Source organism: Lasioglossum baleicum, chromosome 8, assembly GCF_051020765.1.
Source record: "Lasioglossum baleicum chromosome 8, iyLasBale1, whole genome shotgun sequence".
Classification (NCBI taxonomy): Eukaryota; Metazoa; Arthropoda; class Insecta; order Hymenoptera; family Halictidae; genus Lasioglossum; species Lasioglossum baleicum.
In genome coordinates this window covers 105,854-117,831 of record NC_134936.1, presented here as the reverse complement: position 1 = coordinate 117,831, position 11,978 = coordinate 105,854, and the positions used below count along the sequence as shown (strand labels likewise).

Sequence of the window (11,978 nt, the reverse complement as noted above, 5' to 3'; positions counted from 1 at the left end):
TTCTGCCCCTCGTGGTCACGTTCAACAAGGCCCCAGCCCATCCCTTCCAGGGACCCTATCTCGCATCTCTCCTTGCGCCGCGCACGATGAGGGATGCAGGTAAACGGGAAACGTTTTATTGCCTTTTCGCTGGGCAATTACTAAGGTACGGTCAAGCATCTGACTCGCAGCCGTTCGACCGGAAACGCATAACCGAAATCTCCAAACCGTTATTTTTAAAACTAAACTTAGTCCTACACGGACGTATAATTCCAAGAGATAACATAATTGTCTTTTACAATAAGCAAGCGTTACGCGTCTCTGTCAACGGGTTGCGTCGCTTCCGTCATGTCCCGACATATTGTAGCGTCATATACATTTCGTTCGAGCTTGCTCGCAAGCCGTCACCATATTTTGTTTCACGAGTCCTGCTCGCAAATCACTGCTGTATCTATTCTGGTTCATTATATTTTGTTTGTCTAAACCTATTATTCGCAGCTTTATTCAGCAACGCCTTGGTCCTCGATATCTAGAAGCTTGGTACTTCTAAAGTGTCGTTCCCAGTGACCGGTTAAAGTGATCGCGAAAGTGTGTGTGCGTGTGGTGGTTCATCGGGTTGTTCGACTCCGACCTATTCCTCAAATTCCTCAGACTTCCTATGTTCGTTCTTCTAACCCTAAAATTGGTGTTTCAATCGTGTAGGTCTGAGCCCAGAGGGTGCTCGGTACCGAGAGAACACTAATTCCCTTCGATCGAAATCTCCTGCCCCGAATCGAGTAAACCCACGCGTTCGGACGAGTTGCACACACCCACATAGTGACACTTCGACCACTGGGAACTGTCACTACTACCGCGACGTGTGTTAGTTCTACGCGGTGTTCACGACGGACGACGTCCGTCTCGGTTCGCATTTATTCCCGTCTTCGCTCTTTTTCAACAACAGACACCGGTATCGGGTCCCTGATCAGACGTGGACGTTACGCGCCACGTGGATCTAAGATCGTCTTAATAAATTACTCGGTTGCGTCCCCGCCCGGCCCGCTTCATTCTGTCGGACCATTTCCGACCCGGGACGTAACACTTTCATATCGTGATCATCTCTCAGTGGGTTGGCCCTTATCGCATCTCTGAGTCTGTCTTTCCAGACATCAGGTTTCTCTTGAACTGCGATACTTTTCTCTTCCACTTCCTGGCCCTCGGTCGACGATTCCTCTCATGGATCCGCCTCCGAGCTCATCTCCTCCTCTACTGTTTCTACCCTCTGAGTGGGGACTAAGTTCCAGACCGAAGATGCTCGGTTGGCTGGTCTGGGTCGTTCTGCTTCTCTCGTCCTCTTTTCGTTCCTCTCGACTGGGTGCATGTGTCTCTCATGTTGAGACAGACCTCTTTGTGTTCCGAAGGCAGCCCTGCAGATAGGGCATCGGAATTCTCCTTTTCTTCCGATTCTTCTTCCGATTCTTCATCGGCTGGTGTTCTGATTTTACATTTTGCGATATGGCATCTGCATCCATGTAGCTTACCGAATATTCTGGAGCATTGCACACATCTCCAGCCGATCTTACTATCTGGGTGACTCTCTAGATGTTTTGCGAGGTCCCCTATCTGCAGGAACTGTCTGTTTGCTGAACACAAGCCACATTTTGTTTCCCCACCCAGGGGTACATCCACCAGTAAATCAAACTCATGTCCAGGTTCATTGCCATGGTCATTGCCGGTGACCCTCCTGTCCATTGCGGACAAGTCCGCCATAGAGGACCCAGGGCCGGGGTCCTCTACGTCCGAGGCTTCGTTGTTAATTGTATCCGTTTCGTTTGTGTGTGAAATTGTGTTTCCTTAACAGCAAATCCAACTCTGTGTGCCAATTCATTGTCCAGGATCATGCCATGTCGTTGCCAAATTCCAATCCGTAAGGCGAAGAGACCTAGTGCTGACAGATCCGCTCTCTCTTACTCTCAGTTTTTAGTACTTCGTGGTCTTTTGACCAGCACTCAGTGCTTCGCTACACCTCCTTTCTTCCTCTTTATATGAAAAACTTCGTTAATTAGGGCACTTATGTACCCGCGCATATCTGTCAGCATAGGCCCCTCCGCCCCGCCACTACCGATTTAGTTCCCACGTCATATCAGTGGTATCCAGCGGGGCCTCGAGGAGGCGCGTGTAGTGACTTGGGAGCGAGAGGCTATGTATTCGCATCATCTACCCCGAGTAACTGTCAAATCTACCATTGACTCGTCTCATTGGAAAGCCGAAGGAGTTGCCTTGAGCTGTACGGTGATGCCAGTGTGCGAGGGGAGAAAGTGGCCTGCGGCTAGGGCTCCGTCAGGTCTTCGGACTTACGCTCTCAGCAGCGTGTTGCTCCACGCCGCCAAGTACAAATGACGTCTCGCTCCACGAGGGCGGCGTGTTGCCCTGCCCCCTTGGCATGGACATACACGCGCGATCGTGTCGCTTAACGACAAGTACTGACGGCGTGTTGCTTTGATAGGGTTACAGCAAAAAACTGCACCTCTTAAAAAGCCTCAAAGGCAAATAAAATTCGATTGACGCGGTGTACAGTACGTCGTACACAAACACGTCAACCGAAATTCATCCGGTCCGCCGGCGGATGTTATCACTACTCACCACTCGCACTGGTGTTCTCTATGCTGGTCATCAGCAGCTGTTATTGGCGAACAAATGGTCTGAACCCATGGTGGATTAACTCTTCATCTCGGATACTAGACCGGGCAAGCCCGGTCCGACACCTCAGCGATGAGAGTTCTCACCTCTCCTCCGGATTAAATCCGGTATGATGGCTACGAGGCCCCACAGCTCAAGTTCCCAGGCCTCTACCATCGTATCGAATGTAATACTTAAGAGAGTCATAGTTACGACCGCATCGGGGTCGCACCTCATCAGCTGTCTTGAATCAGTGTGCATGCGGATGCTAGCTTGTACGGATGATTCATCTCGCACGCGTCGAAGATTTCCGTTCGCAGAAATCACACAACCTCAAGATTTCGTTCCGTTTGTGAGCGAGTCTCGCGACGTAAATCAAGTTCAGTAAAGTGGAGTGTTTCAACATTAAAGGATTACCAGTTCTTTACATTCTACTCATTCCCCTCAGTAAACTTGTACTCTCTGTAAACTCGTAGTGCGTGTGTATGATATTGTAAATAGTGCTAGAGCGTTTACTCCAGTATATTAAGTACGGTTTTATGAACTATTACAGTGCAGGATAAGGATTTGTGGATATGTGCGAGAAGAATATAAAAGTGAAAGGGCATTGACCCCTTCTTCTCGATAATTCCATAGGGCGGATATTAGAAATGCCCTCGTGGATTTTAACGAGTAGGTAGGTTGAATGTCGTCCAACGATTTTTTAAACATTTTCACCTCGCTGGGGCCCCAAATGAAAACCAAGGTATGCATGCGTTTGTCACTTGATACGAGACTGTCGCGCGCCTGTGTGACGTACGCAACGTGTACTTTTGTTAGAAGTGTTGCAGCATTTTAGGCGGATTTTTAATTGTTAATAACTAAATAACGAAGCCGAAATCGCAATTTTTTTATTCTTCATTTTCGTCTTATATTATCGTCGAGAACCACCCCTTAAATTTTCTCCCACCTGTAGGTAAACACCCTGTATATTATTAAAAAAAAATAATACATATAACCCGGTGAGATTTCTTTTTCTCTCTACTTTTATATAATTGAACCAAAAACCACGGGGGTACAGAAACGTTGCGCACGAAACGATTTATCATCGATCAAACACAAAACCAAAAGAGACACGAGAGAAAGAGAGTAAGATCTCAAGACGCACATAGGCCGTCATCAATACGATTCAACGCGGCGATGAAATGGCAATCGCACAGATTAGCGAGGACACGTCGACGACGGGGAATAATTCCGACCCGATCAAGTACGACGTGCTCATCCCGCACATTGCTGCGCTTTGCTCCGCTGTCCATCGATCATCAAAGCGTTCGCGATAGAACGAGAGATCTCTTTCGTCTCTTCCCTCGAAGACTCGAAAAGGAATGTGTTTGTCGAAATCGCCGGCAACGACGACCCTCCGCCGTATGGCAATTATAACGTAGAGTTAAGAAACTCATCCACGCACAGGCATATTCTCTCCCTGGGGCTTAACATTGCCACACCACACACACTCTGTGTGCCACACAGTATTCTTTCTTTCTTTTATAATTTGTGTGTCCATCTCTGTAGTCTCGCGAGACTCTTGTAAATATACCTCTTTCGTATACGCATCATTTCAGGCGACGTCGGGAGCGCGTTAAATGTTCATGAGTGGAAGCGCTTCTTTCCGCAAGGCGAATCGTTTCGCAGAGAAGGTGAGGGATTTGGAGATCCTCGTCGAAGCGGTGCCTACGGGCGGTCGTATTCTCAATACGACTCACGACACCGTAAAAACACTCACGCAAGTCGGAACGTAAAAAAAATACCAATCCCTACTTCGCCTCTCGTGGAAACTAGATATATATTTGTATGTATTTATAAGACGCAATGCAAAAATTGGCAATTTTCGCAGAACCGCGACAAACGCCGACGAAACGCCCATCATTCGCTCGTACGTAGCATCTTTGCAACCCGACTCCGAAACGCTCTTTGGCGCCCTCCAAAAATATATTTGGAGAGGTAAGCGACGGCGGGGACTTACAAGAGCAACGCAAGCAGTTTATGGTTACGTAAACGACCCTCAGCCAGGCGTGGTCCAGGAATTGTATCCGTGGACCGCAATGTGCGTTCGAAATGTCGATGTTCATGTGTCCTGCAGTTCACACGTTGACGCGCAATTAGCTGCGTTCTTCATCGACCCACGAGCCAAGTGATCCACCGTTCAGGGTAATCGTATATATTTTTGATTTACAAATCAATATATGTATATGTCTCTTGTTCTGCGGTTCGTAAGAACGCATTGTACCTGAACGCTCCAACCAGCGCGCGAAGGAGATTCGTTCAGGCGTCGTTTTAAGGACGACACTATCGTCGTCCGTGGAAACAGAAAAAAAACCGTCAGATACAGAACACATATCTGACGGCCGGGCGAACAGTACATTGAAAAACCGTTAACGTGGAAAACGCGGAGAGGAACATATTCTCTGAAAACGACGGGGATCGTAGACAACCCGATACTGGATCCAGAGATGTAATATTCCTCTCCTCTTCACTTCCATTTCATTTGGAATGATGTGAGAACGGAGGACTTCACAGCCGGCTCTGGCAGCGGTCATTCGTCCCAAGCTCTCGTGATGCGCACTAATGGGCCACACGCACGGAGTAGGGTGTCAGACTCACTACTGCTTTAAAAGCGAGCTTCACGAGCCGGTCCACTTCCCGTACAAAACACATTTCCATAAAATGTTGTGTGTGCTCGAGGCAACGATAAATTCCGATACAAGTGGACTCGCGAGCCGGCTCTGGCCGTAGGCGCGATCCCCGTTCTCGTCCCAAGCTCGTCTGCGCGCACTATTGGGACACACAGAGAGTAGGGTGTCAGACTCCCGTCTGCTTTAAAAGCGAGCTTCACGAGCCGTTCCTTCACGTCTCGTCTATCTTCTCGATGTTCGCGAGCGATAACACAAACGTGTGCAACCGCGCGTTTTCCACGGGTTACCCTGAGATTTTGTTTGTCCTCTTCGAGACACCGTTTCGAACGGACGACTCCGGACATATACTTACAACACAGAGGCGAAGACCGAGGAAGCGAATCAGCGACCGCTTACATCCCTGTTCATGCGCTACCGGTAAGATATGTCCGTATATATTATAATTGTCGAGAGCCTACACGACGCAGAGGACACCACAGGCGTTATTACATACGGTATAACACAACATTCTTTGACACGAGGTATTTTTCAAAGAGAACGACCACCCGGTGGCGGGTGAAAGAAAACATCGGTGTGATATCGCAACGACGGGTATTTCTATATTCGTGTGTCGATCTGCAGCATTCAGCGTCCGACGAGATATCGTACGTACCTGATCGTTCGAGTTTGCAAATGCGAATTTCGGTAATGTTGACGATTCCCGAAGACCCCAAGTACAGGCTCTTCAGCACTCACTCCCCAATACAAGTAAACGATACCACACAACACGATGCTCTCTCCACCTTCACGCAAGCACCGTATATTCTGGCCCGTCGTTCTCAATCCCATTGTCGAAAGAGACTCTTGTGTGCCGTATATATATACGCCGTGTTAATGCACAACATGGTGTTTCTCTGGCGGGCTCTCTTGCGCCTTTTTGTCATTTCACCAACGGACGGGAGCATCGCGCCGCGTTTGAGTAACTATGTACTTCGTGTAAAACGCAAAAGCGCGACCTCCTCGCGTAAGCCGTTGGTGAGATGTTTTTCATGGAGAGTAGTCGTGTCGCTATTGACGCTCTTTATTCGCTATTCTCCTTTATATTTTCTTCATCGCATGAGACGATGACACAGGAGAGTGAAATTCTTTTTATATCAATATCCCTTTGTTACTCTCCTGTCGTTCTTTTCTGTTTGTGACGAAGAGTTGTCCTCTTGTCTGTTTTTGTTTCACAGCTTGCGTTCCCATTTTTGTTGTATATATTTATATACTTTTTCTTTTTGTTGGATCTTATGGACGATTTGTTTATTTTAATGATCCTTCCGCAGGTTCACGTACGGAAACCTTGTTACGACTTTTACTTCCTCTAAATGATCAAGTTTGGTCATCTTCCCGGCAACATCGCCAATGCCGAAACATTGCCGCGTACTAGTCCGAAGACCTCACTAAATCATTCAATCGGTAGTAGCGACGGGCGGTGTGTACAAAGGGCAGGGACGTAATCAACGCGAGCTTATGACTCGCGCTTACTGGGAATTCCTCGTTCATGGGGAATAATTGCAAGCCCCAATCCCTAGCACGAAGGAGGTTCAACGGGTTACCCGGGCCTTTCGGCCTGGAAAAACGCTGATTCCTTCAGTGTAGCGCGCGTGCGGCCCAGAACATCTTAGGGCATCACAGACCTGTTATTGCTCAATCTCGTGCGGCTAGAAGCCGCCTGTCCCTCTAAGAAGATTTGTTTGTACGTTGGTAGTAATAACCCACCGACAGAAGCAGGGGGGGGGCTTCGAGATACCATAAGTTACGTCTATTTAGCAGGCTAGAGTCTCGTTCGTTATCGGAATTAACCAGACAAATCGCTCCACCGACTAAGAACGGCCATGTACCACCACCATCCACCGAATCAAGAAAGAGCTATCAATCTGTCAATCCTTCCGCGGTGTCCGGGCCTGGTGAGGTTTCCCGTGTTGAGTCAAATTAAGCCGCAGGCTCCACTCCTAGTGGTGCCCTTCCGTCAATTCCTTTAAGTTTCAGCTTTGCAACCATACTTCCCCCGGAACCCAAAAGCTTTGGTTTCCCGGAAGCTGCCCGCCGAATCATCGTAGGAACTTCGGCGGATCGCTAGCTGGCATCGTTTATGGTTAGAACTAGGGCGGTATCTGATCGCCTTCGAACCTCTAACTTTCGTTCTTGATTAATGAAAACATTTTTGGCAAATGCTTTAGCTTCTGTCCGTCTTGCGACGATCCAAGAATTTCACCTCTAACGTCGCAATACGAATGTCCCCATCTGTCCCTATTAATCATTACCTCGGGGTTCCGAAAACCAACAAAATAGAACCGAGGTCCCATTCCATTATTCCATGCACACAGTATTCAGGCGAAGATAGCCTGCTTTGAGCACTCTAATTTGTGCAAAGTAAACGTACCGGCCCACCTCGACACTCAGTGAAGAGCACCGCGATGGGATATTAGTTGGACCGCCCCGTGAAGAGCAAGCCCACCGGTAGGACGTACCACATAATGCCAGTTAAACACCGCGAGCGGTGAACCGACACTGTGACACACAGATTCAACTACGAGCTTTTTAACCGCAACAACTTTAATATACGCTATTGGAGCTGGAATTACCGCGGCTGCTGGCACCAGACTTGCCCTCTAATGGATCCTCGTTAAAGAATTTCAAGTGTACTCATTCCGATTACGGGGCCTCGGATGAGTCCCGTATCGTTATTTTTCGTCACTACCTCCCCGTGCCGGGAGTGGGTAATTTGCGCACCTGCTGCCTTCCTTGGATGTGGTAGCCGTTTCTCAGGCTCCCTCTCCGGAATCGAACCCTGATTCCCCGTTACCCGTTACAACCATGGTAGGCGCAGAATCTACCATCGACAGTTGATAAGGCAGACATTTGAAAGATGCGTCGCCGGTGCTGGAAGACCATGCGATCAGCACAAAGTTATTCAGAGTCACCAAAGCAAACGATGGACGAACGCTACCGCCCGCCACCGACTGGTTTTGATCTAATAAAAGCGTTCCTACCATCTCTGGTCGGAACTTTGTTTTGCATGTATTAGCTCTAGAATTACCACAGTAATCTGTCTGTCAGACAGTGTCAGACACTGTCAGAGACAGGTCGACGACACTCTCTTAGTTTTGTATAAATTCAGTTTTACTCGTTCGAATTCTCAAAGAACCTTTCGAACGAGTTTATATCATATTCCTCCCTCTCTCTTCTCTTATACTTTTGTATAAATTCATTTTTACTCGTTCGAATTCTCAGAGAACCTTTCGAACGAGTTTATTCCTCCTCTCTCTCTCTCTCTCTCTCTCTCTCTCTCTCTCTCTCTCTCGTCTCTTAAGTTTTGTATAAATTCATTTTCACTCGTTCGAATTCTCAGAGAACCTTTCGAACGAGTTTATATCATATTGCCACCTTCCTTCTTTCCTTTCCTTCTTAACCTCGAACAAATTCCTTTGCCAGATTCCTGCGTTCTCGGTTTATATTTTTTTCATAACATCACAAATCATAATGTGCATGAAATTCCTTTTTAATATTTCCCTTTTGCGTTTCTCTCGAGAACAAATTCCTTTTCAATATATTTCCTTGTGTTCTCAGGTTGAGCTAACATCAGTAGCACGAGTATCCCACGTAGCACGTAACCACGGGCGCTGGACAATCGACACAAGTGCCGAGGAAGCGCGGACAGGACGCATGCTGGACTTTGGGTGTAACAATGCCCCTCCGAAAGCCAACGTCATTATATTCACTTTACGTTTCTCTGCAAACATTTAGTTTGACTTCTATCTTAGTTTTAGTTTCTCTCAAACTCTTTCCATAACTGTCCCAAATTTTTAGCTCGGATAGAAGAGTTGATGCTCAGTTAGTACGAGTATACACATATCAGTGCATACAAGTCACCAACCTCCTCGATGGGAGGTTCGCCACATAAGGGCCATTCGGTCTTAGACACCGACCCGTGGCAATGCTGTGTAGAGAAAAGTTCGATACGAAGTACGGAACGAAACAGTCGAGACCGAAGCCTCGAGGTGCCGTGAGCTGCTTCTCGACCGAGATCGTAGAATAGCTCCAAGCGCGCGCTGAACCGCCCGACTCGCCGAACCGTCGAGTCTCTTAAGGATACCGAACGGTCGGCAAGGACGCCGGCGCCGCGCGGTGAATAGCACGCGCGCTTATGGGCGCAAACCGCCGCGGCAACAGCCCATCCGGCGGGGCTGTGGGGACTTAGAAAAATTTTTCCATGAAAAATTTTTTTGTACAATACAATAAATATTTATATTTCCAGGATATTTAACACAAAATATTCAACTTTTCATATACTATCTCGGCACTTTGAACATTTTTCAAGTCCAACCGCCAAGAGTAAACCGGACGACTTTAATCGTTATATCCACGCACAATACCGCGTTTCATCAATATTTCTTGAGTTTCAAAGCTCTCGGACGCGTATTGCTCCAATTTTTGAGAAATATTGCTCCGACCGCCAAGAGTAAACTTCTATATAAACTTAAAAATTAGAATATTTTACTAATAATTTAAGTAGAGAGGGGCTAATTAATAGTAAATTTCATATAAATTTAGAATATTTTACTAATAATATTAAAGTAAAGGATTTAATTAAAAGTAAATTTCTTATAAAGGGTATAGCCGGATAAGGTAGTCAAAAATGCCCTTGAACCGAATTTTATCGACGATGTGCCATTCGATAGAGCACCAAGAAAAAACATACTGTGCAAAATTTCTACCCTGTATCTCGATCGGGAGGGTAGTTATGGGGTAAAATCGAAAAATCAGTTTTTGGCCTATTTTCCCTAATTAGTGACGTTTAGAAATTCTGAAAAAAATCTGACACATGTCAAGAACCCAAATACATACTTTGCAATTAGTTTCAGATTTTTAAAATGGAAATCCTGCTTGTAAAAAATCAAAAACCTCAAAAAAATCGAAAAAATGCAGATTTCACATGCAAGTTCTCGAGTGTCCACTTTTATATTTTTACAGTAGCAGTATATTGTTATAAGTATTGTTCATGAATTTTTTCAGATTTTTCGGTTTGGTGCGCCATTGTTAAAAAAAATAAAAACCGATTTTTTCGACGTTTTTTCCGCGAAGAACTAAGCTAACCTTAAAATCGTTACGTTCTATTTATTCTGTAAGTCTATCAGGCTCTGATAAACCTTGAGCATTCTATAGAAGTAATTAAAAAATGAAATCATTTTAATTAATATTTCTACAGTATAATCATTACATCTAGAAATATAAATCACGTTTCCAACAATTCAGTTGGCTCAGTACGTTAGGCGTTCGATTGTGGACCGGCCTATGCTAGGTTCGCGCCCGTCGTAGGTCTATTTTTTTTTATTTCATCAATTCTCTTCTTTTTTTATATCTAACTTCACACTAGTCAAGGATATTTTTGTAGAATTCTTTTAAAAGCAATATTGAAATATTTAAAAAGTATTTGAAGGTAAAATACACCAATATAGTAGTTGTGTCTAACAGAGTCGTAAGGCGAGTAAAGAAAAGAAAAGGTAAACGTATAAAAGTAAACAAAGATAAAAGTTAATGAAACATCAAAAGTTTGTCATTCTAAATATGCTTTTATAGATTCGCTAGTTTACTTTGACAAGTATCGGAACATCTGCTTTCACTGTGAAATATATCATTAGCAACCCTGAGTAGTACACACACAACAATTGCTGTTCCGAATAAGAGACGAGGTACCAAATTGATTGCCAAAGCAGTAAACAACGATAGAGCCATTTCTACAACTTGAATTTCTTTCTTTTCTCTATAACAAAGTATTTAAAACTCGAAGACACATAAATGGAATTACTGCTGAAAATGTCGAGTACTGCCAGAAGTTCCTCCAATTTTCAACATAAATAAATCTTTCAATTCATCGATAAAATAAAATATGCTTTACAGAAAACACGATAAAATGAATCTGAGATAATTAAGATCCGCACAAGCTACGTATTATAATTTTTTTGCGAATTTCACCTATAATATTTTTTTTGAATATGTAGATATTGCTTCTAAAAGAAATCTACAAACACAACATTGATTATTATATAGTCAGACATAAAAAAAAGAATTAATCAAGTAAAAAAAATGTATACCTATGCAGGGAGCGAACCTAGCATAGGCCGGTCCATAATCGAACGCCTAACGCACTGAGCCAACTGAATTTTTGTAAACGTGATTTATATTTCTAGATGTAATGATTATACTGTAGAAATATTAATTAAGTTGATTTCATTTTTTAATTACTTCTGTAGAATGCTCAAGGTTTATCAGAGCCTGATAGACTTACAGAATAAATAGAACGTAACAATTTTAAGGTTAGCTTAGTTCTTCGCGGAAAAAACGTCGAAAAAATCGGTTTTTATTTTTTTTAACAACGGCGCACCAAACCGAAAAATCTGAAAAAATTCATGAACAATACTTATAACAATATACTGCTACTGTAAAAATATAAAAGTGGACACTCGAGAACTTGCATGTGAAATCTGCATTTTTTCGATTTTTTTGAGGTTTTTGATTTTTTACAAGCAGGATTTCCATTTTAAAAATCTGAAACTAATTGCAAAGTATGTATTTGGGTTCTTGACATGTGTCAGATTTTTTTCAGAATTTCTAAATGTCATTCACTAGGGAAAATATGCCAAA

The 11,978-nt window shown here is 44.5% G+C and overlaps 1 non-coding gene across 1 annotated transcript; it reads right to left on the bottom strand.

The window, feature by feature from the left end:
- Positions 1–4,672: 4,672 nt before the first annotated feature.
- LOC143211714 (5.8S ribosomal RNA) lies at positions 4,673–4,827 on the bottom strand. Its single transcript, XR_013009508.1, has one exon. It is a non-coding gene; the product is annotated as a 5.8S ribosomal RNA (ribosomal RNA).
- Between the last annotated feature and the right edge of the window lie 7,151 nt (positions 4,828–11,978).